Source organism: Piliocolobus tephrosceles, chromosome 16 (genome assembly GCF_002776525.5).
Source record: "Piliocolobus tephrosceles isolate RC106 chromosome 16, ASM277652v3, whole genome shotgun sequence".
Lineage (NCBI taxonomy): Eukaryota > Metazoa > Chordata > Mammalia > Primates > Cercopithecidae > Piliocolobus > Piliocolobus tephrosceles.
The window spans coordinates 14,260,373-14,266,830 of NC_045449.1; positions in this window are offsets into that span (position 1 = coordinate 14,260,373).

Consider the following 6,458-nt stretch of genomic DNA (forward strand, 5'->3'; position numbering starts at 1 on the left):
CCTGTCTTCTGTCTTCTCTTCTTCCCTCCCCTCCCCTCCTTTCCCTTCCCTCCCCATCCCTCCCCTCCCCTCCCTAGCCTTCCCTCCCCTCCTGTCTTCTGTCTTCTCTTCTCCCCTCTCCTCCCCTCCTTTTCTCTCCCCTCCCCATCCCTCCCCTCCCCTCCTCTCCCCTCCCCATCCCTCCCCTCCCCTCGAGTCATACTGCAGATTATGACATCTATTCAAACTCTTCATGCACCATTAACATCTTTTTAATTTTTATTTATTTATTTATTTTGCCTGCTGTTCTGTGAATGGGCTGGACTGTGTTGTTTTAGAGAACAGAAATATTTTAAGTCTCTGAAAAAAAGTAAATGCTGACCTGAAGAGTTTGTAAAATCCAATTCCTCGTCTTCTTGACCATTGCCAGTCCCAAAGTTGGTGAAATAACATTTCAAGATGTCATCCAGAAATTGGCCTGGATACGCAGTGACTGATGACGGGCCTGACAGCTCTGGCACTTAGCTTGGAATTTATGAATCCAAAGCTTTAAAACTTTACCCAAGAAAGTTTTCTCAAGTACTGCTATTTCCACCTAATTAAGGACTGTCACACAATTATAATTTATTTACAGCTATCATTCATATGTAGAGTAGAATTATCTAAGTTTTAAAAAAATTTTCTAATGATTTTTATGCATTAGCTCAATCAAGGGGCTTTCTAAAAAGCATATCTTTCCTCTTCTGGATAAAAATAATTAATGCCTACTTGTTATAGGAAATTTAGAAATTATAGAGAAATATGCTGACAATATAAAAATCACTGGAATCCTACCACCTGGAAATAATCACGGTGAACAGTTTTAGTATAATATTTTAAATTTTTTTCTGTGTAGAATTGCATGTGCATTTATATGTGTATATGATAAAACTGGATAAGAAGATATAGTTTGTGTCTTGTTTTATTTATTTAACATTACAGTGTAAATTATTACCCTTTACCAATAAATATTTGCAGAAAACATTTTTTTAAATTTTATTTTCCTTCAACTCATTTCACAGCCAAGAAAACAGAATTTTTAATGACTTCAAGCTAGTTCATCTTATGGATTTATCATAATTTGTTTGGCCCTTTCCCTATTATTTGAATTCTGGACGTTTCTAGTTTTTTACTACTTTAAATCACGTTTAAATGAAAATTTATACATACTTTTCTATTTTGGAAACTTTTTAGAATCAGTAAAATGGATACAGGCTCAAAGGCTGTGATCTTTTCTTTTTGTTTTTTGCTTTCTGAGGCGGAGTTTCACTCCTGTTGCCCAGGCTGGAGTGTGGTGGTGTGACCGTGGCTCACTGCAACCTCTGCCTCCTGGGTTTCAAGAGATTCTCCTGTCTCAGCCTCCTGAGTAGCTGGGGTTACAGAGTGCACGCCACCACCCCTGGCTAATTTTTTGTATTTTTAGTGGAGATGGGGTTTCACCATTTTGGCCAGGCTGATCTCGAACTCCTGACTCTAGGTGATCCATCCACCTCGAACTCCCAAAGTGCTGGGATTACAGGCATGAGACACCACGCCTGGCCTGGCTGTGATCTTCATGAAGACTTCAAGTCACTGGTTTCTCTCTTCACAAGCAATAGTTACAAGGAGAAAAGTGGTTCTTCTCTAGTAATGAGTGAAAAAAAGTAAGATGATACAAAATTAAATTTTTATTGTTATCTCAATGATTTAAAACACATAAAAATATTGGAATGATATATTCTAGTGATTGCCTCTGAGGAACAGATTATCTTTCACTTTGCTAGACATTTAGATGTTTACACACTAAGGATTCTTATGTATAGGCATATCCATTGTGAAACCCTCTCTCTACTAAAACTACAAAAATAACCTGGGTGTGGTGACACGAACCTGTAGTCCCAGCTACTCTGGAGGCTGAGGCAGGAGAATCACTTGAACCTGGGAGGCAGAGGTTGCAGTGAGCTGAGACTGAGCTATTGCACGTCAGCCTGGGTGACGACAGAGCGAGATTTTGTCTCCACAAAAAACAAAAACAAAAACAAAAATCTTTGGAAAATGAACGATCTACCCTATATTATGCTCTATGCTGTGTCCTATCTGAATGGAATCATAAAACTTCAAAGTGCTCTCTGGGAAGAAAAATGGTTCCAGGATCAAACTTGTTTAGAAAACACTGAACTTAGTAGAGTTAAACAAGTCTGCTAATATGTGTACAATTTCCACCATATAGCCACAGCAATATTTTTGAAATAGAAATAGGATCATGTCACTCTTTGACTTCAATGCATTTCCATTGTACTTAGAGTCAAATCTGAACCCTGTGTGGTGACTTTGACCACCCTATGTGGTAGATCCCTCAGCCTCTTCAGCCTCATTTTGCAAGCCTCCCCTTTACTCCTAATCTCTTGATAGATATGTCTTCTTGATTCTTGAGCGGGTTAAGTCCTTTTCTGTCTCCAGGATTTTGTTTCTCCTTTGTGTTCTGCCTGGAGCAATACATTCTTATTCTTTAGGTCTCCAAGAGGCCCTTCTTGACCACTCCATCGGAAGAAGACCCCTCACGACCTGGTTTATTTTCCTCCAACGAGCTCACAATTCAAATGCAAAATTGCCGAGTGCATTGGAAAGGGTAGACATTTTGGCTTGTGTTGCTTATAACAGAATACCTGAAACTGGATATTTTATAAAGAAAAGGAATTTATTTCTCATAGTTATGGAGACTGAGACATCCAAGATCGAGGGCTGCATCAGGTGAGGGTTTTCTTGCTGGTGGGGACTCTGCAGAGTTCCGAGGAGGTGCAGGGCATCACACAGTGACTGGGCTAAGCATGCCAGCTTAGGTCTCTCTTCCTCTTCTTGTAAAGCCCACAGTCACACTCCCATGATAACCCATCAATCCATTAGCCTATTAATCCATCAATCCGTGAATGAATTAATCTATTTATGGGAGTAGAGTCCTTATAACCCACTCATCTCTTAAAGGCTCCACCTCTCAATATTGTTACATTGGGAATTAAATTTCAACATGAGTTTTGGAGCAGATAAGTATTCAAACCATAGTAGCTTATTTTCCAGGTTTGCTTCAAATCTCTACTGTCAAAGACAATTGATCTTCATTCGTCAAGCCAATAATCCCTTTGTGTTTTCAGTTATAACTTAATGCATTCTAAAATTAACTGGGTTTGGAATATTCATGATGCCATTATGAATATCTACAATAAGAGAAGACAATTGCATCAAACCAACTAGCTATGTGATCTCTATTGTATCAAATGGCTCATTCACTAATTCCCCATCCCCCACAGCCCCTGTGAATTCACTAAATGAAACCACAGTATTGATTGGTGGAATTTCTTTGGAATTTAATAAGAACATTAGATTTTTTCCTGAACTGGGGAGTTTGAATGGGCTGAGCTGGACCACTGTGCAGCCACAACCCAAGTGCTGCCCTTTCATAAGTCAGACCTGTAACATTACCTTCATTTGAAAGTCCTTGAATGTGCTTTCACCAGCTCTGTAAGTAAACTTTAGCCCATCAATCAACTAGTTGGTGCCAACCATATGGGAATCTCCGGGGGGTTATATAGTGGCACATGCTCCTGGTCATTCACTCAGGTATTTGTGTACTCCTTGGAGGAACAGGTCAAGAGGATAGGATGTTAGAACTTGAAAAGCCCTTGGAGATCCCAGAGCCTCCCCCTCGACTTTGCAGATGGAGGAACCGAGGTCCAGAGATGTGTGAAGAAGGGTGGTGGAGAGGACATGAAGTCAGAGCTGCTGAAACACAGGTCTCTTGATTCTTTGTCTAGAGACCCTTTGTATTAGTCCTTTTTCATACTGCTATGAAGAATTGCCAGAGACTGAGTAATTTACAAAGGACAAAGGTGTAATTGATTCACAGTTCAGCGTGGCTGGGGAGGCCTCAGGAAACTTACAATCATGGTGGAAGGTGAGGGGGAAGCAATGCACCTTCTTCACAAAGCAGCAGGGAGGAGAATTGCCAAGTGAAGGGGGAAGAGCCCCATATAAAACCATCAGATCTTGTGGGAACTCACTCATTATCACAAAAACAGCATGGGGGAATCACCCCCACGATTCAATTACCTCCACTTGGCCCTTCCCTTGACACATGGGGATTACAGTGTTTACAATTCAAGATGAGATTTGGGTGGGGACACAAAGCCTAACCATGTCACCCTTCCACTCCAATGCAGTCATACTACCAGAAATTAATACTCAGTACAACAGTGAGGGCAAGGCCATAGTGCATACATAATCAGCAGTCAAGCAAGAGGCCCAGAGGATGAGGGCCAAGCAGTGGAGCAGTCAGTGCTCTACCATGACTAGGAGCAGGCAAGTGGCTTGGCGAGGTCGGGAAGGCTATGCTTGCAAAGTGGAATTGAATCCAGAGGAGAAACAAGAAATCAGGGCATAACTGGTGGGGGGATTTCAGGGAGGGTCTCAAAGAGCCAAGGAAAAACGTGAATGCATTCCTGATGCTCAGGGATCCATCATTGCTTTCTGTAGGCCCTGGACCTACATTCTGTCCCACAAACCTTGAACAGCTTCTTATTTTTATTTTATTTTTATTTTTTTGAGACAGTGTCTCACTTTGTCACCCAGGCTGGGGTGCAGTGGTATGATCGTGGCTCTCTGCAGCTGTAACCTCCTGGGCTCAAGCAGTCCTCTCACCTCAGCCCCTGAGTAGCTGGGACTACAGGTGTGAACCACCATGTCCAGCTATTTATTTTTATTTTTATTTTTTTGTTGATATGGGGTCTCACTATGTTGCCCAGGCTGGTCTGAACTCCTGGGCTTAAGCTATCCTTCTGCCTCAGCCTCCCAAAGTGCTGGGATTCCAGGCCTGAGCCCCTGCCCCTGGGCTTTATCCTTTGTAAAGCAGTTAAACATTCCCTCCATGCATATGCCATGTTCTGTTTATTCGTTCATTCATTGATGGACATCTGCAGTGCTTCCACCTTTGGCTACTGTGCATATTGCTGCTATGAACATGGGCATGTCATTATCTGGGACCTTGCTTTCAATTCTTTTCGGTGTGCACTCTTAAACATTCTTTTGTACGGGTTCACACTATAAATTCTCCCCCTAAGGAGAAACTCACAGTCATACTGACCTCTCCCAATTCACAAAGTAAAGGCAGAAGTGCCTCACACTGATTGGGGTGAGCAACTCTCGAGGGTTTACATGGGGCTAACGGTTTTACTCCTCCCTTAGAAGTGCAGGAGGCCAGAGGACCTTTTCCCCTGATGACCGTCAAGAGTGCACGTTACTACAAGCTACAGGGCAGTAATGGGAACTCTGGGCTGAATGTTATGGTTGCCCTCTGCCACCTCCCTCCTAAATGGTTGTAAAAATGGGGGAGTGTGTGGGTGAGGGATGATTGTTACCTTAATTATTTTAAAGTCTTGAGAAATTAATCAGTGTCCTGATGATTGTTTACACTGGGCCATACAAGGACTGACGGCAGCACAGCGAGCTCGTCCAGCTGTTCCCAGATGTTGAAAGGAGCCATCAGGAAAATCGAGGAGGCTCATGAACAGTGAAGCTGAGAATATTTTCCTAATGATGTGTAACTAGTAAAAAATGAACTATTTGGTTTCTACCCTAAATTTAGCTTAATCCATGACCTTTATTTTCTCAGAAATGAGGGAGTCTGTGACTACTGGACCCCTTCAAAAATGGTAGCCTTCTCCCTGGATGCAATGAGGGTTTCCTTTAACTGAAATATATGGCCATGATACAAAGGCATAGATTCTCAGGGACCTGCTTTATTTAGCCATGCAAACAACTTGTTAATAGCACCTAATTGTTTTATAAAAATCAGAAGACGTAAGTTTGCCATCAAATTTGGTTTTATTGATTCCGCTCATAGACTTGTTTATTGTAATAATTTCATACTACTTATGAGAAGAGGGTTCACTACACGCTGTAGGCCCCAGACGAGGCACAGTGAGAATTTAGTCACTCATCCACCTGTTCAAAGGATATTGATCAAAAACCTACTAGGAACCACAGGTCTCAGTTGGGCTTACCTCTAAGCAGAGCCTGAGGAAAGGAATGGGGGTTCAGGTAGTTTATTTGTGAGATCACTCCAGGATGCAGGCATGAGAGAGGAGAAAAGTGAGGCAAGGAAGGGTGGAGAGCCCACGAAGGTCGTGTTAAGGAGGAGGTCTCCATCCTGCTGTGGACACTCTGAGAAAACACGTGGAGCATCTGAGAATGGTCCATGAAGAGGATAGGGGTGGGGTGGGGCATTTCCTCCTGCCCCTCATTGGTTGAGATGAACCCCTGGAGACATTGATGTGTCTGCATATCTCTAGCAAACTCCTAAATAGAAAGAAGCAGAGACTTGAGGTAGGAGGCCATCGGTTTGCTGGCACCTATCCTCCTTCCCCAAAGGTGAACCTAAAGGTGGGGCATGATGACACGGAGCTGGGCAT